The sequence below is a fragment of the Eublepharis macularius genome, chromosome 7 (assembly GCF_028583425.1).
Source record: "Eublepharis macularius isolate TG4126 chromosome 7, MPM_Emac_v1.0, whole genome shotgun sequence".
Taxonomy (NCBI): domain Eukaryota; kingdom Metazoa; phylum Chordata; class Lepidosauria; order Squamata; family Eublepharidae; genus Eublepharis; species Eublepharis macularius.
The window spans coordinates 111,338,810-111,362,335 of NC_072796.1; the positions used below are offsets into that span (position 1 = coordinate 111,338,810).

A 23,526-nucleotide genomic window follows, 5' to 3' on the forward strand; every position below is an offset into this window, starting at 1 on the left:
TTTCTACAGCCTCCCTGGGATCTACCTGAAGTGTGAATAGAGATGAGAGTCACCTGCATATTGGTGACAACCCAGCTCAAATCTCCAGATAACTTCACCTACTAGTTTCATGTAGAACAACACAAAACCTTGAAAGACTATACAGGCCAAAGGCCAAGCAGGAGTTCCCCAGCACCACCTTCAGAAACCTAAACTCCAATTAGGACTGGAACCACCACAAAGTCCCAACAAGGAAAGGCAATCCCAGAAGGATACCACAGTCAATGGTATTAATAGCCACTGAGAGGCCCAAGAGAATTAACAGAATTATACTTCCTCTGTACATCTCCCAGAGCAGGCCATCCGTGAGGGTAACCAAGGCTGGTTCAGTCCCATAACCAGGCCTAAAACTGAACTGAAACGGATCTAAACAATTCAATTCATCCAAGAAAGCTTGAAGTTGTACAGCCACAACCTGCTGAATCACCTTGTTCCAGAATGGAACATGGAAGTAGCCATGAAGGGCAAGGTTCATACAAGGAGGCAGTAAGCCTCAAACTTCCAAGGATTCTGTCCATATCCTCAGATTGAATAAACTTAAAGGTATCCCAAACAGGTGGACGTCAGCACCCGGGCACAATTCGACCCTGTCACTGCTGAGTCCAAGTCAGAAATCAGAAATCAGGGGGGCATGGCATCACTTTGGAGGAAGACGGTCACAGAAACCTGAGCTCTGTTCCCCACCCCCGAACCAATTTTAATATCTAAAAATTTCACATCAATATGAATATCCAAAATATGGGCAAGCATAGTGCAGAAAAGAAGAATGCAAACAACAAAACATCTAGAAGACTCCAAGACTATTTCCCCATGCCCCAACTAACCAAAACCCAGAACAGCACTGGAGAAGACGCAGCTAAAATGGCATTGGAGGCAAACTTGGCAGGTAAAACTCCTCCCTTTTATTATTGCAAAGTTTGGAGCAAAGAATCATGGACAAAATTACAAACCTAACTGATCAGATTACTGATATAAAACTTGACATTACTAAAGGTATTCAAAAAGCTGACTGCACAATGGATCTGAGTATCTCTGTGCAAAATGAAATCCAAGTCTTACAAAAAGAACGATTTAATGTAAAATAGAATACAATCCCTAGAACTTTCAAACCGTCAACATAATCTTAAATTTAGAGGGATTGATGAGGAAGAAGCAATAAATCAAGATCCAATGGCATTTCTAACAAAATGGTTAACAAAAAACCTAAAGCTAAAGTCAAGTACCACCCCATTAATCATGAAAGCATACTGGCTTGGCTTTCTAACCCTCAAAGGAAAGGACCTAGAGACATCGTTTTCAGACTGGTTAAGGGAAAATATCCTAGAAACGGCTAAACTACAGAACTCATTTACATATCACGAAACCCCCACTGCCGTCCTTACTGATCTGCCAAAAGAAATTCTCAACAAGAGAAAAGAACTCAAACCAATCAGAGAAACTCTTAGAAAAGCAAGAATAGACTACAAATGGTCAAACTTCACAAAGCTTCAAGTTAAGCACAAAGGAAAAATCTATCTGGCAGAGGATCAAGAATCAGGTTTGAACCTGTTACGGAATATCGATCTGGAGATATCTATGGATTTTGAGAACACATCCTACAAGAGGAAAAGATCGCAACCACCTACTCCCCAAAAGAGTAGTAAAATTCCAATCAGACACATTCAATAGCCATTTTCCTCACTTTTATTTCTTACTTGTCTGCACAGAAACAACTGAATGTAATCTAACAAGCATAACATTTAATAATATATTGAAATAGGTTCGGGGAGGGAAAAGAAAAGTATAATTGTAATCTTGGTTTAGCTCCCTGAGGTATTACAGCTCCTCTACCTTGGTAAGTATGCCAAGTACCTGAGTGGGGTATTAACCCACAAGGTATAGAGAGCTGCTTAAACTGTGTGGTCACGTGCCTTAATCCCATAATTCTGTTTTCTTTGCTCACGCTTAGCAATAGTATATAACACTTGACTACTGACTCTATCAAACTATATCTTTGTTCACAGGGAAAGTGGGGTGGGATTGGGAAGGGATTACAAAATCTTATTAAGGGAAAGTTTACTATAAATCACTAAGTTACGGGGAGGAGGTGGGTAATTTCAATAAGAGGGAAGATAGTTGAATGTTTATACAATTGATAAGACATAACGTTAAAATTAATAATCAGTGTTTCATATATCTTTATTTGAAACCACTCTTTATAATGTATGAATCTTGTAATATGTAACATCAAAGTTAAGATCTTCTGTAGCTATCATACTTTTGTTAAAAGAATATCATTCCTTTTGTTGCTATTGAAAATATTGAAAAATAAAAAGGTTTTAAAAAATCAGAAATCAGTCAAATCCCAGAAATCAGTCAAATCCCACCAGGCCCTTTGACTGAATATATAGATATCCATGTACATTACTGGGTTGAATCCAGATCTTCACCTTCTTTCCTGCAGTTCCAAGGTGTCAATGTGGACCAATGTGGGAAGTAGCAAGGAGGACTTGAGAGGAGAGAGAGAGAGAGAGAGAGAGAGAGAGAGAGAGAGAGAGAGAGAGAGAGAGCGGCAGATAGAAGGTGCCAAAAGTCCCTTCTGTGAACTCTGCTTTGCTCACAATAGTCTGGATTCAATCCAGTGTTCCTTTTTACCTAAGAGATAACATTTGATCTTACTATATCTTTTACATGTCAAAAGTTATTCACTAAATTATATCTTTAACTTAAAATTCAGGTAACTTAAATAAAATTTCAAAGCCTTTCTTACAAAGCCTGGGAAGTTACCAGTTTAAGGCAGATGGTAAGGACCCTAGCTGAAAGCATGTTCATAGGCGTTGCAAGGGCCCCTTTTCATAATTGATGCTGCTATTATTACTTACCCAGCTACACAACTGGACATTTCATGCCCTGCAATTTAAAGTTCAGCCAACAGATATAAGAACACAGGTTTTACAAATAGAGCACAGGTACATTTATAAAAATCTGTTGGTTGTTTAATTTAAAAGCCATGGATAGCAACTTCAAGCAATCCTTGACCATGCAAAATGTATTATAAATAGTTCCATGTGCAACATTCATTTGGAAGCTCACTAGAGACGAATAATGACCTTGTATATTGTTCTCATTTACTATGAGTTAGCCAAACCTTCTGTTTCCAATACACCTGGAATGGTTTAATTACAGCAAACAAAACATAATTTAAACAAAAGGTGACCTTGAACATAATCTATCAAAACACCAGTTAGTTTTTAAAGTTTGCAGTTTTAACCAACTGCCAAGACATGCAAGAATAATTTTCCAAATACAATCATGCATTTTAAAAGCAGCAAATTTACTACACTTAAGAAACATCTGCATATGTTTTTGAAACTATGATAGTTTCTTCATTATTAATGCAAATTCTTATATTTCTTATAAACTTACCTTATGTGTAAATATTACACTAAACTGTTTGTAGAATGATAGCTTGATAACTCCTTAAAATAGCTTTAGCGGTGGGGGCGGGAAACAGACAATCATCACATAAACCCAGCCACTCCTCTCCAACATATGATAACCCTTCTCTGGGAAACCCACTTCTCCTAGGAGATATTAAAAAACCTAAAATAGTAACCAAAATTATTCTGGAAATGTAGCTCTTTTGGCTGAATACGCCATCAAACAGTAATGTCAGTGATGTATACAGCAATTTGCAAAAGCAAATAAAAGAGACCTTATGACAAAATTTTGTATCTAGAACCAAGACATTGGCGGGGGGAGAGGGGGAGGGATAACGCAAAAAAGTTCAGAAGCAAAGGCTTATGACAACAGAGCTGTACCACTTAAGGATGTGCTTCCATGAACCAAGGTGAACAGCAACAACCACTTCTGTGATACTTTCACGATAATACTGTTCAAACGTTAGAAAATTCCACGGCTTTATACTGGGGTAACCCCTCATAAACTGTCCATGTGCATCTATCAGCATGCACAGCATTACATTTTGGTACACCACATCAGATGCCTGAAAATGACATTTTTCATGGTGTGTCAAAAAGTTTAATTCTGCCTGTGCTGACTAATGCAGAACAGGCTGCCACAGATGAGTCTTCTTGTTCATATAAAACAAAAGTCAATATGGGCCAGGCTCTTTCGACAGCTACCACTCACTATATTATCATAAGAAAAGGTCCTGAATTCCAGTTAACGTTTCCGTTTCTTACTATGTGACATCCAAAGAAGCACAACTGTAGAATCCTACTCATTTACAACTCTATGCAGATGTTGCTTATACTAAACTTACTGTAGAAGGGCAGTTTTCCAACCTTGGTAATTTCATAAAATGAGAGGGGCAGGAGACTTACCAATGTCCAGAAGGAACCAGATCTCTGAAACCACATCCCAAACATCACAACTTTTATAATTTACCCAAATAAATTTCATTTTGAAAATTGGTGCAAATATCCCCATACTCCCTTCTCAGAGATCAACCAAACCTCACTGCCGAGCACCAGGAGATGTCAGACAGGCTAGTAAGCCAGCCTGCCTGCCGTACAGGAAAGCGATGGGGAGTAGAATAGCTGCTTCACTGTTTCCTTTGCTTGGATTCTGCTGTTGTCTCTGAGGAGCTGTGTTATCAGTGCAGGCAGGAGTGAGCGTCTGGGTTCCTGGCTTCTCAACCACGGCCAGCTTCCCCAGGGTTCCTCCTTGACCTGTGTGCGAGGTTTCTTGCCCATGGCGTGGGGCTTCCCTTTCACCACTTGAGGTGCTCTCTTACACTGTCAAAAAGAGTCCAGTAGCACCTTTAAGACTAACCAATTTTATTGTAGCATAAGCTTTCGAGAATCAAGTTCTCTTCGTCAGATGCATGGTACAGAAACTGGTCAAATATAGAAGAGGAGGGGGGAGGAGGGGAGGAGAGAGAAGATGCAATTAGGGGGGGAGGGGGAGGATGTAACCAAAACATTGATTCTCGAAAGCTTATGCTACAATAAAATTGGTTAGTCTTAAAGGTGCTACTGGACTCTTTTTGATTTTGCTACCACAGACTAACACGGCTAACTCCTCTGCATCTCTTACACTGGTGTGCCTTCCTCCTGTGGCTGACCCACCACCCAGATAAGTGCTTCTCTTGGGTGTGGCACCCTTTGAGGCCTCAGCCCTCAGTCCTGCCTCTTTCCTCCTGGTCCTCCAGCCCTTCCAGCCCACTGCAGTCCCTCTGCCCCGCCCTGTTGCTGCCTTGGGCCCTCCTGTGTCTCCTCTGCCCCTTCTCTCCACTGCTCCAGTGCTGAGCCAGGCCGTGTCACCTCAACTGCCTCCAGCCTGCTGCAGTCATCAACCTGCCCAGCCCCCCCCCGGCACCTCTATATCCTTTTTTGTTGGCCTGCAGCTGCCTTTTAACAGCCCAAGTAGTCACAGCAGGCTCTGCACTCCTGGCCATGGCCCAGCAGCGTTCCTAGCTGGGCCATCATTATCGCACAGGACCCAGGGGGCTGTCTAGCTGGCCACAGGCACATTCCAGCCACATAAGCCTAGTGTTCCATGGTTGAGGGACTAAATGATTGTCTAACTGCTGCATTTAGGATTCAGAAGCTGCAGTATTTGTGGTTCTCAATTTTGACATAAAGCACGCTATTTCTGCTGGTAAAGCCCGATACTAACAATCAAGTGGACTCACTGTGCTTTTCAGTTTTAACATTGTGACAGATCTCAGCTGCAGGTCCTGAAGCTCTTCAGGATCAACACTTTGGGGTGTGTGCACCTTTAGAAGGGTGTAACTCTTCTTAGGGTTGCACCGCTAATCACTTGAACCCATGCCTTGTTTCACTTAGTGATGTGGATGAATTAAACATTTACAAGTCCTAAAGAGGAACAGAAATTATCTAGCATCAGTAAGGAACTGTAAGTAGACATTGTGAAACAAGAAGAAAATATTGGAAAGGTTTTTAAGAGAGCCTTCAACTGGGGGAGCTTTCCCAAAGAAAGAACAGAGCGTACTATCTGTACCACTACATATCGGCTTGACAAATGAAGAAAAAAACAACTTCAGAAAACAACTACCTAAGAAGGTAAGAACTATCAAAATGGAACAGATGGAACAACTGTATCCAGAAAACACCAGGCAGATGGGATGCTTCCTGGCAGAGTATCATGGTAGCACCCTTTGACATTTGTCCCTAATATCTTGTGGTCACAGGTTAACTGCCTCTGAATACAGAGGTCTCTATCATGGCTGGCAGTTACCATCTTCCTCTATGAATTTATATAATCCTTTAAGAACACAAATACACACCTATACTATTCTATCCTACCCACCTTCGTATGTCTACAGTAGAAGATAGAAGGATAACCTAATGAGGTTATTTCTACTTGTTTTTATTATTATTAAATTTCTGCACTTAAATTAAAAGAGGGCCTATCCTGATTTTTAATAACCAAATACAAGTGTTCACAGCACCTTAGTGATATGCGCTTTTAATATTGCTGTTTGGAACTCACTGACATTGGCAGTCAGTGGTCCATTTATCCTGCATGTACATGTTTGTATCCAAGTCTCCAAAAAACCCTCAAGCTAAATTATTACAAATACTTTTATGGCAAATTATTAATTTTGCTATTTTTGGCACTGCTACCAGCTTACAATCCATAAGAACAAGTGGAGGAAGAGGAGCTGTCAGCAGGACTCCCGTCCTGTTGACAGAAATTCTATTAGTGTTCGCTTAGTATTGTGCTCCCAGAATTTTTAGTTTGATAAAATATCAGTTTGAGACATTAACCAATTAGCTTCTGAACCACTAAAGGTAGGTAGTCTCCATAAGGCAACCTTCCCAGATGCTTGTGGCTTGCAGGAATTAGGTGAACACCTCATTCTCAAAAGACACACTCTGCCCTCTAGGCCCTGACCACCTGCCACAACGACAGGTGAATGCAGAGCCAATATGCTCTAGCCAAAAAAAAAAAAATATCGCAGGTTTCTCCTCCCCAATATCCTGTCCTCAGTACATCAAAAAGTGTTATACAGAAATGTTATATAAATGCTATGCATTCTTATTTTATATCTGGGAGTTTTAAATTGGATGTCTCCATCTCCTGTTCAATATTGAAGTGCCATCCTGGAAAAACTGGCCTTTCCCACAGAGATGTGCCCCAAAATAAAATGAGCCTGTGCCACTCCATCAGTATTTACTTGGGGAGGAGGGCTTCATAGTATTATGCAGCAACAAGTCTTGATTTTATTTTAAAATGAGTGGATGTACATAGAGGTTAAAGAATGGGACAACTAAATTTGAGTACCAAATGGGGGCTCTTTCAAACGGTTCCCTCTTCCGTCACCCAATGCCATACTTCAGGATTTCAATCACAATTTTTACATCAGCAGGACTTGAGTCCAGTGGCACCTTAGAGATTAAGATGTATAGGGAATGAGCTTTCGAGAGTCAGAGCTCCATTCTTCAGATGAGCACCCTGAAAACCTTGTTGGTCTCTTGCTGTTCTACGGCTGACCAACATGGCAACCCACTGAAAACAATTTTTATATGACATTGCACCTGTTATACAAGATTTTTTTTTAAGTTCCTACTGAGCAACATGCAACACTTTGGTGAGATCTAAAGTGGCCAATATACCAGTCTGGTGTAGTGGTTAAGAGTGCAGGACTCTAATCTGAAGAACCGGGTTTGATTCTCCACTCCTCCGCTTGAAGCCAGCTGGATGACCTTGGGTCAGTCACAGCTCTCTCAGAGCTCTCTCAGCCCCACCCACCTCACAGGGTGTTTGCTGTTGTGGGGATAATAATAGCATACTTTGTAGACCACTCTGAGTGGGTGTTAAGTCATCCTGAAGGGTGGTATATAAATTGAATGTTGTTGTTGTTGTTGTTATCATATATCCTTTCATATCTATTTATGAAGCATGTTGTTAATACTTTAATATGAAGTGTGGCCTGAAGTAAGCAAAGGAACTCAAGCTACATAACTGAATTTAAAATTAAAGTAACGCAGTTCCGCGAATCTGCTGCAAGCATGAGACCTCAAATGTATGAGAATCCACAAATGCCATGATGAACACAGAAAGACATTAACAGGCTTGAAACAGGATAATCACCTATGGATTTGCTTCAGTCCATTATCTCTGGAAACGCTATCAATTTACCTTGTGCATTACCTAGGAATTAACATAGCATATGAACAAGTGCTAAGACTCTTTTAAAAAAAATAATAATTCTCTTTACATCAAACAATTCTAAGGTCATGACAAATGTGTACAAAAAACTGGTTTTGTCAAATGCATTTTGTATTGATATTCAACATGCGACTAGAATGTTAAAGATCATGTTATAAAACCTGCCTTCAGTTTGAAACACTGCCTCAGCCACTATTATGAAGTATCTTTAAATTTAAAGGAATTAATAAAATGTAACTGAATGCTTACATAATAAATGTAATGTGACAGAAAAAGGAAAGGTCATTGATATTTTAATTAATGTTGTGAATACCATTTGATTAGCTTCCTTTTCAAATAGTAATCAGCCTGGCAGGTTTGAAAGTGATATTTCTGGCAAGTGGTTATACAACAGTAATAGCAGGCAATTACCTGTCACACAACAGAGTACTGTGGTGCAATGGAAAAGTACCTGCAGACATCTGAATGCTTCAGATTGTTAGCCACTGATGGTTTTAACATTAAGTGACAAAAAGGATTATGCTATCAAAATTGAATTTGCATTAAAAGATTTACAATCCTAAGAGATGTCTTTTAATTAAGAATGTTGAAAACATATTTTAGTTAATGGCTTATTAGGAAGGTACCTGAACCTCGATTAGCAGTGCAATCCTATGCAGAGGGAGACCACAATCAAGAAATCAGAAGAAGATTGAGACTTGGAAGAGCAGCTGTGAGGGAACTAGAAAATATCCTTAAAGAGGAGGATGTCTCTCTGGGGATCAAGATAATCCAAACTATGGTATTTCCCATTACTATGTATGGATGTGAAAGCTGGACAATGAAGAAAGCTGACAAGAAGAAAATGGATTCATTTGAAATGCGGTGCTTGAGGAGAGTTTTGTGGATGCCCATTGGACAACCAAAAAGACAAATAACTGTGTTCTAGGTCAAATCAAGCCTGAATTCTCACTAGAAGATAAAATGATGAAACTGTGGCTATCATACTTTGGTTACATCATGTGAAGACAAGACTCTCTGGAGAGGGAGAGGCAATAATGGGTGAGGACAGATGAATTTGGCATATCAATGGATTATACAGTGTCCAAGAGGAAGCCACTGCCTTCCTCTTATTTCAGCCACAATAGTGCAAACTCCTTTTGTCGAGCACAAAAGGTAGACAATGCAATGTGAGGAGCTGCCATATTCAATCCTGGATTGTAAGAGTTATAATTTTTGTTGATGTCAGCATCTTATTGGTAGTAACTAAATACAAATTCACTGTATGGTTATCTACAAATCACACTGCTACCATTACAAAACAGCAACAAGTAACCTATCAGGGGCGGGGTGGATGCTGCATAGGAGGGTCAAACTGCAGTCGTCTGCAGTGCAGATAGCAGGAGAACAAAAAAAGAAAAGGAAAAAGGCAATCTGCCATATGGTTCCAAGCCACTGCAACAGCTGCATTCCTAGGGGTGTCTGATAAGTTGATACAACCAGCCCAGGAGAAATGCTTCACTGAAACACCTCTGTAGTGCTGGGGTAAACACTATTATACCACTCATATATTTTTTAAAATAAACTTACAGTTTAGAAGATCCCCAATGCAACAAAGCACACTGGAGCAGTTACTGAACAATGTCTTCCAGCTATCTAACTAAAAAAAGAATTAAATTGAGCCAGGCATGATATATTGGCATAAGGGGTTAGAAGGGAGCAATGCTGTGACGGAATGGGCTTTTAAATATAAGATACTAAGAACAGCACCCAGAGAGTGAAAGGGAAAAGGTTAAAAAGACTGCTTGAAGGGAGAATGATTGAAACCTTCTGTATGAGAAAAAATGAAAAAGTTTGCCCTAAATGGGAAAGCTTTAGGTTTATGAAAACTTTTAGTTAAAGTATGTAAGTGTGGAGGCCAGCACCGATTTACACAGACGATGGAACTGGGTGGGGTTTTGTGGGCAAAAGAAGTGGTTAGTGAAAGGAGACTCCCCTTCAGCCAAGTGATTAGGGTTATGTCTTTTGGAAAAGAATAATTCCTGCCCAGTGTTTAAAAAGGGGTTTCTAGCTCTTAGGAGGACCTTGGTCTGATGTAAAGAGTAAGGGTGTACACCCCAAAAATATTCAGGATAACCCAAATCCCGAAGTGGCAAGCTGCTGCAAGATTCAGGTGCTTAAACGCTTTGGTATACTCTGTAAAGATTCAGGAATTGTCCAGAGCCGGCCCCACGGCTCGGATCAGGCGCAGCATCCCAAACCCCTGACAGCAGCAGCCACCTGGAAGGCCCCCAAGAATGGCGCAGAGGCCAGCACAAAGGCCCAGCAGGCTCCACAGAAGCCACTGTGGCAGGAGCGGAGTCGTGCAGCACAGCTGAACGATGGGGCAGAAGGAGCCAACAACCTGGAAGTCGGCAAGAGCCTCACCACCACTGAGAGAATCCCCACTGCAGCAGGCAGCATCCCCAGAGGGGCACTGGGCTCCAGGGAGGTTGTGGAAGAGGGTGGGCTAAGGAGCGGGAGGCAGGGAAAGCCCCTGCAAGCCCCCGGGATTGGCCCTGGGAATGAACTGTCTGGGCTCTTCTCGCCTGAGCCCTGGGATTGGCCTTGGGGGCAGGCTCGGGAGATGAAGGGGAGGGCTAAAATTTAGGAGGGAGGGATATAAGGCGAGCAGTAGCTCCTGGCCGGGGAGGAGGATGGAGGTGCTGTCCCTGATGTAAGGGTCAGCCCTCCAGGCTGGAGGAAGGCTAAAAGGGAATTAACCCCAGCACGGCCCACTATGTTGCCACATCTGAGGCCTTAAGGGAGCGTCCACCAAGGGACCAGGGGGACAGGCAGCGGACCGACCAGGCCATCTGGGGGGAGGCCAACAACCCACTGATGCCATGACAGAGGGACTTGATGGCACCAGGGTGAACGTGAACCCCGACAGGAATCTTTACAGAGCACACTGAAGCTCAAAGCAGTGCTTTTCTTGCCATTTGCAAACGGCAAGAAAAGTGTTGCTTTCAAACTTCGCACCTCATCACATTTTTCACCCAATTGGCGGGGGGGGGGGAGAAGGGACCCTTTCCTCCTCTCCCATCATCTGAGCGGCAGGCATTTGAAAGCAGCAATATTTTTCTTGCCATGCAAGAAAAGTGTTGCTGCTTTCAAGCCACCGGCAGCTTTTTTCAGCTGATAGGAGGGGGATCCCCCTCCCATCTGCTGAAAAAGCTGCTTTCAAATGCCCACAGTTTTTTTCAGCTGATAGGAGGGGGGTCCCTCCTTGATGGGAGGAGAAAGAGGAGGTTCCTCTTCCCCCTCCCATCAGCTGAAAAAAGCTGCAGGCGTTTGAAAGCAGGAACACTTTTCTTGTGCAGCAAGAAACATGTTGATGCTTTCAAACGCCCACTGCTCAGCTGATGGGAGGGGGGGTCCCTCCTCACCCTCCCATTGGCTGAAAAAAGTGGTGGTGTTTAAAAGCAATACTTTTCTTGCTGCTTGCAAGCAGCAAGGTGTTGCTTTCTTTTTTTCACTTTTTTATTATTATTAAAGCAGAAAGAAAAAAGGGGGGAAAGGGGACAGGCAGATGTGAAACTGTGTGCTACAAGGATTATTAAAATACAAAATACCAGAGTCATGTCCTTTATGGATATTAAAATAGCTGTTGAATATTTTTCCAGAATAAGCAACACATGCAAAGTTCAAACTTATTTCTACTTGTTATTCTAGTAATAATAAAGAGGAAAAAAACAATTGTTAACACTAACACTGCTTATTACTTAATTCTGATTATCACAACCTTTGAGAGCCTTAAAATAAAGTACTATTAAGAATTCTAACCTATTTCTGCTCCATATTTAACTAATTATCTTACAATTGAGTTATCAAATATATCACAATGCAATTGTTTTCAAATCTGCAAATTAAAGCATCGTATAAATTTTATCCATTATAGGCAAAGTATTTTCCCCATTTCTCTTCAAATTCTTTAACCGGCCTTCTATTTATGTAATTTGTCAGTTTTGCCATCAACACATATTCTGACATTTTGCCCTTCCAAATTTCCCTGGTTGGGCATTCTCCTTCTTTCCATTTGCTTGTCATTACTACTCTTGCCACTGTCAGCAAGTACCGAAATAGTTCGTGTAATGTTCTGTCCACATCGTCTGGTATAATTCCCAACAGCATGGTCTGGGGTTTCATAGCAAAGTTAATTTTTAGAATCTTCTGAATCTCAGCATGTATATCTTTCCAAAAATTTTTACCTTTTTTTACCGCATATGAAAGAACCATGTGTGTCCTTACATTTCCAGCATAACCCTACAGATTTCTTGTCCATTTTTAAGGTGTTGCTTTCAAACTTCCCGCCTGCTTTTTTCACTTGATGAGAGGGGAGGAGGAGGTCCCCTCCTCACCCTCCCATTAAATGAAAAAAGCGGCAGGGCAGGACATTTGAAACTTTTCTTGCTGTTTGCAAATGCAAACAGCTAGAAAAGTGCTGCAGCTGCTGCCGCTTTGCCCAAAGTTTCCTAAAGTGATATGAATCGCTTCAAGACGATTGGCCTCAGATTGGCTGAGGCCAATCTGGGAATCCCAAATCTGGCCTGATTAGGGTTAAAAGCCTGAATGGGAAAACTGAAGCACACACCCCTAGTAAAGAGTGCTGTGTTCAAGTCAGAACACATAACTTGTAAAGTGAAATCTATGAAGAAACCTTGTAAAAGTCTGAAATGACCAACCTCTCATTTTAAGATCTGTGACTACTGAAACGAAGTTTTAAGAAGATTATTGCGCCTAATGTTTGTGAAGTATTCTGTTCTACAATCAAAGTTTACCTCAGCTTTACTTTCCCTGCCTACCTATATACCAACTCTGCCTGTTTAATAAACCTGCTGTTTCTTTTTGAATTTTACTCAGCCTCTAGTGCCATTTCACCTGAAGAAGACATGGGCTATATGACATAAATACATAAGCTTTAAGTGTGGGACAAGAAGACCTTTAAATTACACCCAGAGACACGCTACCAGAGGCTGCCCAGCCACAGCAAGCAATCGTGAAAGTTTAGGAGGGAAAATCTGCCTCACAGTGGGGGACAGAGTGGGGTTTACATAAATGCTCAACTACAGTCTCACAGTATATATTTAGCAAGAGCAGAAGTATGAATTAAAATTTCTGAATCCAATCCTTCTTTTGACCTGATTCTTAAAGATGAGAACTCTTGAAATGGCTCCAGGGTTCTAATGCATATTCAGAAAGTGCCAAAAAAATGACAGCCAAGATGGTTAATTTTTGTTCTGATGCTAACAGCACATTTGAAAAGGAAAAATTACTGGGATGGAAAATAGCTTTCTAGTGATTAACGTGTGACTGAAAATAAAAGTGAAAATTGTGCTAAAGTTACAAGAGAATTTACCAAGGGAGACTGAAGTACTGAAAGAAGCAAAAAGGAAGGGAAATAATTTGTCATTATGGAAACATGCCTATTGACTTTGCTAAGCATTTGACAAGGATGGGGGGAGAATTTTGATCAGCTCAAATTTCCCTAATTAAAATTGCGATAAAGATTTTTCCTTGAATTCTAAAGCCTGGCAAGTGTACATTCTTCTTGGCTGCATTATCATCTCAAGATCGGTTAATATCACCAACTGGTCAATACATAACTATGACTACGAGCATTTGTTGACTAAGCAGAAGTGTCTTCAGAGTCATCACAGATGACTTCAAAAGCAAAAGTCGTGGAAATGCTGGGCAGGAGATGGAAAAAAAGACCTCTCTCCATACTTTTCCCCATTATTGCTTTAAATTTCAAACTGTTGTCTCTTCTCCTCAAGTACAGCTTTAAACGTAGATATATCAGATAAACATAACGGTGGGATAAGAAAGCATAGAAATTGTTAGCATCAGGTTCAATGGAAGATGTCCCTAAATGTAGAATTGTTGCTACTATTTTCAAAAAGAGTCCAGTAGCACCTTTAAGACTAACCAATTTTATTGTAGCATAAGCTTTCGAGAATCAAGTTCTCTTCGAAGAGAACTTGATTCTCGAAAGCTTATGCTACAATAAAATTGGTTAGTCTTAAAGGTGCTACTGGACTCTTTTTGATTTTGCTACCACAGACTAACACGGCTAACTTCTTTGCTACTATTTTGTTCTTGGTTTTCTAAAAGTAACACTGATAAAACTAAGATATGACTCTTGTTACAGTGGAAGCTGTAGAAACAAAAAAAGAACAGCACAGGATGTTCACTGATGGGTTGTTCACTTTCAGGATATAAATTTGTTGATTTCCAACATGGAAGGGAACTTCTGTGGCTTCCAGAACAGCACAGCAGGAAAAAAGTTTTGTCAATGCAATTTCTTCCATTGCTAGACCTCTGATGTGCTGCTCCTTATAAGAAACGTCCCAGGCTTCCACTGCAAACTTCGCAAAGAACAGCTGGTCTGTGAATGTCAAGTATAAAATGGATATCTCAGGTCTAACTCACACCTGAGAGATATACTCAGCATTATGGCACTCAACAGAAACAAACCACAACATCCAAACCTTTCTTGGCCACATGGCACTTCAAGTAAAGGTGTTATCTGGAGTCTGGCTTTTGCAGCCTTGACAAGAACATGTGGCTGAGTACATGCATGTTATGCAGAGACAAATTAAAGGGTCAATGGGAAATGCCGGATTATTGTAATATGAGGAGCAGCCAGCTGAGTTCAATTTAAATGGGGTGTGTATATATATGTATGTATTTGTAGCTGATGTGTTTTTCCTGATGTATGTGATTAGGACCGATGGACGCACAAAAATTCATTATCTACTCATAGCACCAATTAACGTGGCAACTCCCCCATGATTCCGCAGAGCCTGTGGAAACTTAAACTAAAATTCTGTTCTCTGCTGGCTGCTGTTCCCATGGCAACAGCTCTCTAAATCATAGAAAACAGGTCAGGTTAAAAAAAAAAAAGACAACTATCCACAGTTTCCCCCACTAGTTTTAAATTAACCAACCTGTTTAAGATCATCAGAGGACTGTTGCCATAGCAGCTGCTTGAAAACACAGGAACAAGAAGAGTCCCATTTCATTTCACAGGCGCTGCAGAGAGAAGCAGCTGCCTAAATATCTGCTGCTTGCTCCCTTATCAGTGTGTGCGCTCCCCTCCCCCCCACACACACAAAACACTTTTCAAATGTAAACCTGTTCACTCTCTTGTAAGCATCTCTTACATTTCTTTCCAGTTTTAATATTTAAAGCCAGATGCTATATTCTTATGTGCTTCCTACACATAACAGCCAAAAACATAAAAAGAAGCACAGAAAATATAATACTAAAAACCAACCAATAAATTGAGAACAACAGTTTCCAAACCACCCCAAAGACTTCTAATATGACTATAATCACTAAGCTACTGGTGTTATAACAGGGGGTTTCATGTTTAGGACTATGTTTTGCTACCACCAAGGTATATTGACAGTATAAATACTACTGTCTATACATGTATGAACTTAAAATAGTTTTTTTTAAGTAGTACAGAAGAACATTCTCTGAGTTGAAGACAATACAGTGCAATACACAAAAGCACCGACCAAAAGCTTAGCTAGAGGACATACAATAGCACAGACAACTGGTTTGATACAAACACAGATGCACATAAAATGAAAACCTTTCACCTCAGAAGTAGGCTTATACTAGATAAAAAGCACTCTGAAGGCTGAAAATCAATTAACCTGATCTGTAGAAAAACTCTCTTAAACCTTTGGTTACAAACATTTCAAAGCTGTCCCTGAACTTTGAAGGCTACTGATCTATGCACATGAGAGGTATTAATATGAACAATTAGTTACCAAGGCAACAAGGACAAATATAACTGTGCTGCTTCATCTCACTATTCTCACCATTTCTTTTATTCATTAGTCCTCAGACTATTCATGAATTATACACCCATTATGCAACTAAACAGATGCAAGAGAGTTGGCCTCCAGCCTCCCAAACCTCACTGATTCTTCTAGTAGACAAAGAAGGAAATGGCTGTGAAAAAATCATTCTAGTTTGTCTTACACCAGAGGCACTGCTCTGATTGCATCTTCCTGCTGTGGGAAAGATAAGCATTTCTGAACATCCTTTTAAAAGGCAAAAAAAATCTGAACACAAATTTAATGGAGTGTTGTAAGAGGTGCCAAGGATTAAGTAGGACTACAGAACTGTGTGGCCTTCTATGAAATTTTCTATAAAATTATATTAGAGTGTCAGACAACATGCTTAAATCTTGACAATGTTGGTAATACAGGAACATTAGGGCTGGATCAAACCAGCTTTTCCACTACTGAAAAGAGAAGGAAGGGGATCTCCTCTGAACACCAAAAGGATGTGGGGGGGGGTCATAGGAACTGCATGGACAAAAGCAATGTAGGGCCGGGAATGTGGTAAGGAATGGAATTAGGAGGCCTGTTAGCTAAGACTGGAGTGAAAAAGCTAGTTGGATCTAACCCACAGAATATACAATGCCTTTCTCAACTGCAAAATCAAAAAGAGTCCAGTAGCACCTTTAAGACTAACCAACTTTATTGTAGCATAAGCTTTCGAGAATCACAGTTCTCTTCGTCAGATGCATGGAGGGCAAGAAGAAACTGGTCAGATATATAGGTGGAGAGGGGAGGGCGGACTAGATGCGAACAGTAGCTTCTGATATGGAGATCAGTTTGCTTCTGTTAAGGAAGTCAGTTACTTCTGATAACGGGATAACCATTCATAGTCTCTATTCAATCCCAGCTTGACTGAGTCAAATTTACATATGAATTCCAATTCAGCAGCTTCCCGTTGGATTTTTTTTTTTTGAAAGGTTTCTGTTGAACTACAGTGACCTTTAAGTCCTTGATGGAATGTCCTGGTAGATTGAAGTGTTCTCCCACTGGTTTCTGGATGTTGCCATTTTTAATGTCAAATTTGTGTCCATTTATTCTTTTGCGCAGAGGTTCATCTTAGTATTGGCCACTGAATTCTGATTCCAATCTGTTTGAAAGAAACTAACAGTCTATGTGTCTATGTTTCTCCTGCAAAGTCCTCCTGACAGATATCACTTCTACAGCTCCCTGTAGGAAGTAGGCAAAGTCTCATGGGCTACAGAAAACTCTGAAGCTCTGAGACAGGGGAAGCGGGGGAGGACCTACTGCAAAGGGAAAGGTTTTTTAAAAAATAATCCTTTACTCCATGCAATGCATGTTATTGCTTGCAATGATCAACACATGTGAACAGTACTCATGCCACATAAAAGGAATATGATTAAGTTTTACTTCTTAGACCAGGCATGAAAGCTCAGTTCATCCATCAGCCACCAAGAAACCAGGCAAAATGATTATTTACCTTTAGATAATGTTTCACATTATATTAATCAAAAGGCACACTACTATAAGAGGTTCTCCAAAAAAGCTAATCCAGATCAACAGTTCACACACAAGTTTCCCAAATCTATCTAAATATACTTTAATTATTTTACAATGCTCTTCTATTAATCAACTATCAGATATAACGTTTGTTGTACTTATTAAATATTTGGGACATGTATGGTCATCATTTTATCATAGCTATGTTTTGATGCATTTGTTGTTCTTAGGAACACATTAAAGAATTATGACTGCAGCAACAGATGGCGTTTTAACAAATTTATTTCAAGCCACCAGTAATGTATCTATTTAAACGACAGTGTAATGATGTACATGTTCTGTGTTTAATGCTAAACAATCTGGATACCAGGCTTGTTTAGAAGTACGTTTAGCAAACGGCAGCAATCTTTCCCTTGGCACTAAATTAAAACAGATTTGCCTTTTCTGGGATTTTTTCCTCTTAGTTATCCTATCCAGAAAAAGGAGCACTTCATTTAATTTGTAGATGCTGTTAAGATAATTGATTCAATCAACATTGATGAGGGTTTAACAGTTATCTTTCTAAACGTAATTTAATTTCCAGTACTAATGTCTGCATTATTAGATATTAGAGAAGCTTAATTTTAAAAACAATAGACTCTAGAATTGTTTGCTAAAGGTACAAAGCAAAGACTGGTGGCTTTTTTTGAAGACAACATAACTCAGGACATGTGTAAAATGTAGTTTGGAATGATATATAGAAGTCAATAGTTCTGAAAGAGAAAAACCCACATTCTGGCAATAATCGAAGCCTATGAATTGAAGCGGAAATTCTCACATCCTGATCCAACAGCGACAATGTAGACGCTTTGTACATATTTTTCTAGCAAGATGATGAACTATGCATGCAGCATTGCATGTATCGTTTCCCTATTCTAATGCAGCACCAAGGCCTGTAAGCACCAATTCCTTTTTTAGAAGCTCAAATCCAAGCACACAGCTGTTTGGTAGGGAGAGCAAGGCCTGGATATGCTGATTGGCGGGATCTTAGCTTTTACAAAAGCACCCCATGCACAGAATCAAGGCTGTTCCATATGCACTCTGTTGTATCAAAGCACCAGGGTAGATCGAACAGGATACTAACAAAGTATTTACTCCTTTACTTTTCTTTAAAGCTACAAAGACTAATAAAAGGCAAATACACATTAATAAAAATACTGGATGTAAATTAATGTATAGAAGAGTCCCAGAAACACATTAACCGGGGGAATAACTCAAAATATACCACATCCCTTTCATTTGTGAGCCAGTGTAGCGTAGTGGTTAGTGTTGCACTAGGTTCTGGGAGACTCATATTCAAGTCTACCATGGAAGTTTGCTGGGTGAACTTGGGCTAGCAACTCTCTCAGCATAACTTTCCTCACAGGGTTGTTGTGAGAATGGAGGAGAGGAGAACAACATAAAGCCATTTGGGAGCCCCGTTGGGGAGAAAGGCGAGGTATAAATGAAGTAAAAGAAATAAAAATAAGTAAAATTAGTAACCCAATGGTTTCTAGTATTCCAATGTCTGATTTTTAATTCTGTATACTCAAGTCTACAAGACGTTTCTGAACTTCCAAAAGTGTGAAAGATAACAAAATTACAGTGCCATCCTAAGCAGAGTTACCCCCTTCTATGGTCATTGACGTCAAAGGACTCAGAACATTGTAAACTCTGTTTAGGACTGAGCTACTATTCTTTTTCCAGAAACACTCTCATCAGTGAAACAGTAAAACACACACCACTCTCTCTTTTCTCATGTGAAAAAGACAAGGAAAGCTGTGCAACCTTTTAATGGGATAGTTGCATGGCTGACAATTAATAAAAGCAACAGCGCTTAACATATGAAACACTGAATAAAGTACACACTGCCACACCACTTTCCTCATCTGCATCAACATTAATAAGCCTATTCACAACAAAATATAAGCAAAGGTGGCACGACTGGGAGCGAAATGTATTATTCATACTATGCCATAAAGGCAAGAGGCTGGTATCCATCGAAGCAGCCAGCTAGTTCTTTGTATGGAAATCTGCTTCTTGAACAGCAGTGGACTACTCCTCTTCCTCCAATGCTATGTGGTAAACTACTTTAATACCAAGGAGATTTTCAAAAGCAAAAATATGGAACACAGTACTTGGGAGCTGGGGTTGTTGTTCAAAGAAAAAAATCCACAAAGCCCCTTCCAAACACCTTTGGATGCTGGCTATCACACTTTTACTTGATGAACCTTCGTAGTGGCATCTATGTGATTTACAGTAAAACTCAGCCCTTTGCTCTTTAAATGAACCAACTTCCAAATCAGACCAACTTCAACTAAACTTATATCTTGCTGAGCATTGTTGCAGCATCCTAGTTTTAAAGCGGATATTGATTCATTCCTACCTTTTAGAATTTTAATTGCTAGCCACCTTCTTTCAGAGCATACCAGATCACTCATGCTTCCACTCACTGTTAAAATCCTTAACTAGATCCCATTAAACAAAATCCAATTGAGATACAATACAGTTCTTCAGGCCTAAAAGTTCTCCATTATTTATCATTTTCATGAATTATTTAAAGACTGCATGTCAGCAACCTGAAAAATTAATGTCAATCTTACAAAAGTATGAAATGCATGCTCCATGGTGATTTATTTTCTAGCAAGTGTCAGTCCTACAGATAATAGATTCCAATAACTTTTTCCAAAGCATTTTCATCGGTGAAATACACCTTGATTGATTTACTTTTTATATGTGTAGAACTTCTCCATAGATTATTTTATTCAGAGGCCTGCTTCCTACATTTCTTTTAAAAATTCCCTTTATTTTTCATTAATGGCCTGATAAACACTTTCACACAGTTAAGAAAGTATACAATACAATAATAATCCATTATTTATAACTTAACAGTTCATAATTCGTTCTAAATCATTGGCTGTTCTGTTGTAATGATGTATAACAAAGATTTAAATGATTGGGTAGTAAAACAAAACTGAGGAAGAAGATTCCTCCCTTCCACTATTTCTAGTGGGAAAAGTGGAAAAGAGGTGGATGGGAGCTATTTTAGCTCTTATGGGTAACTCCTAGTAACTGATTGACTATTGTTTTCCATTGCATTGGACTGCTTTGTAATTTTGAACGAAATGGTGGGATATAAATAATAACTAACAATATTAACTATTTTATCTTTTAGAATGATATCTGTAGTTTTTTAAGGCAAGGGTTTAAAATACTGGATTGGATCCAGCCATCTTTATTACTCCATCTTACCCAGTTCACCTTCATGGTACATTCCCAGTTCTGTGTAGCTATTCTTCATGCATGTCCCATGATTTCCAGCAGAGCCTTTTTGAGTAGTCAAATGATCTGCTTCTCCCTTTTTTACCAGCAGAAAAGATGGTTGGATTCAACTTGTTTTACCCACTGTTGTTCTTTACACCCTTAAAATGCTCTCTAATAGCAGTGTAATACGATCTACAGTGATGAGTAATTATTTACAATTACTCTAGAGAACTGTTAGACCTTCTTGCCTGTTTCAGTTTTCTCTGTCTTCTATAGAATTTAAAAGTAACTGATTTAAAAGTAACTGATATATATATCAAGTCAGTTATTTTGGCATTTGCTTTATGTGGTGGAGAACCAGTGCAGCAAAATTCAGTGATAATTTAACTCGCTATCAGATTTATTGATATTCTTTCCTTAATATTGTGTCCTGGAGGGAAACCACAATTTATTTCCTAGAAAAAGAGAAGCAGTCTGAAAAGTCTGCTTATGGTATATATCTCCCTGTCTTCATGTTCAGATAAGAAAAAAACAGAAGTTCTGTTATTTTCTCAAATGGCAAAGACTAAGATGAGCTATGGCACCTTAAGATAGAATTGAGAGTTTCTCCATCTACAGTGGAGACATTCATACTTTTAAATGTCTCAAGTATACTAAATGGTACAAGTGCATGAACAGAATGCACCTTATGTTCTTAAATCAAAACAGTAAAGTAAATTTACATACGATAAAACAATGTACTAAATATATTTCAGGGTTTTAAAGCAGTCTATTCCCCTCTGGGAATAAATAGAAAGACATTTTAAAATGGTTTAATTATCCCTTGAAATTTTCTTCATCTCTGCATAGAAAGTTCCCAAATATCGTAAAATACTGAAAAATAAGAGTCATTATTTCAATAGCAGAAATAGATCTTTTACAAACAAACAGAAAATATTGCTGGACAAAGTTTGCTACTCCAAAAAGCACAAAATTAACACACATCATGAAGTTCTACATTCTTGCAATTTGAGAATAATAGGCTGAATACTACAAACATTGAGTAGAACAATTTTCTCCTTTTTTCTCCCTCTGCAGCATCCTGCACCCTCTGAAAAGCTATGCCTGAAGATCAGGAAAACTTTGGAACACAGCGAGATGCGGTGTAGGAATATTGCAGTTTGAGTTGCATGAGCTATCCCACAAACAGAACACATGCTCATGCAAGAGGTGGGAGGGGCAGTTTCAGTCAATTTTTCCTTTATCAACTGACCCAGGTACATCATCCCACACTGTTCAAGGGTCCCATACCTTCTGGAGCAACTTGGAGAGGGTTACAGGATGAACAGAAGAGACTCATTCCATCAATGCCTTCCATTCCCCAGTTCAGAGGAATGGTTTTTACTTACTGTATCCTGCTTTTTTGTAAAACTTGTTCAAGGTAGTTCAGAATGTTGTTAGCCCATGGAAAACAAGCAATGCTTGAACATCCAGGTTTGAAGAGCCTTCAACCAGCAGCATCTCTGTCTGTCTGGATTTAGTTTCAGTATTAATAAACACCCTCATTCAACACATTACCGTGTCTGTACAACAGTTCAGCACTTCCACTGCATATTGATGACACCTCTCACCAAAGCTCTGGATAGCCTCTGACAGCAGTTTCATATAGATGTCAAGCAGCACAGGGATATATTAGAATAGGACATATTAGACGCCCCCCCCCCAACAGCAAATACCAAAAGGCAATGATACAGCACCACCCTCTAAATTTCTGAAATCTACCCTCCAGATATGAGCAGAACTTTTGGAATGTGCCCCAGTTCCAACTCAGCGAGGTTTTCCAGAAGGACACCACAATCAACGGAATTTAGAGATTCCAACAAATCCGTTGAAACGACAGGTCCCTCTCTCCCCCAATATAGGCCAAACAGAGTGACCAGGGCATTTTCAGTGCCCAAACTGGGTCTGAAACCTATCTGATTGGTTTTAAGGATTTATATGCTTTAATGCCATTGCACAGACTCCTTCCTATTATGTTCTATCTCAGGAAAGTTGATAGTCTCTCATTAGATGGTGAAAGGCCAAGTTTCTCCATTAAAGTAGGAGGTGTTCCCTAGTAACAAAGCTTCCAATATGCAGAGACATATAACATGGAAAAGCTAAATGCGGTTCTCAATACTCACATGAAGGATTTTTAAGAACATCATACTTTCCCCTACATAGAATTACCTCCTAGTTAGTCAGGCTCAACTTCTACTACATAAATATAATACTAAGTAGTATATGCACACTCATATCTTGCTGTTGTGCAGTTGAGGGATATACAAACTGTTAGACACAAATCTCAACTGTCAAGAAAGGAATGGAAGAAAAAGACTGAAGGATTATAGTACATGGTAATCACTGCAACATACAGACATTTCTTGCAAAGGAACTGCATACTGGGATTAGGCCCCTTTGAAATACTCCATACTTTTAGTAAATTGATATTGCTAAGAATCTTCTATCATGCCCCTGTTTGTCAGCCTCTTTTTGAATTACATTGCAACAAGAGAACAGAGGGAACAAAGTCACAAATGAAGCCATAAGAAAAGTAATTTAGGAAGTGCTAGGTTGCATATTCGTTAATCAGTGTGATTTCTAACCAAAAAGTTGAAATACATAAAAACTTACTCGCTGAAAGAAAGAGATCCAGAATAAATCCCTGGTTGAACCTGAGGCAGTGGAAATATCAGTCACAGAAGAA

The 23,526-nt window shown here is 39.6% G+C and overlaps 1 protein-coding gene across 1 annotated transcript in view; it reads right to left on the reverse strand.

Annotated features, from left to right (window-relative positions):
• STK3 (serine/threonine kinase 3) overlaps positions 1–23,526 on the reverse strand; it is a 165,027-nt gene that overhangs the window by 48,293 nt on the left and 93,208 nt on the right. The window lies entirely within an intron of this gene.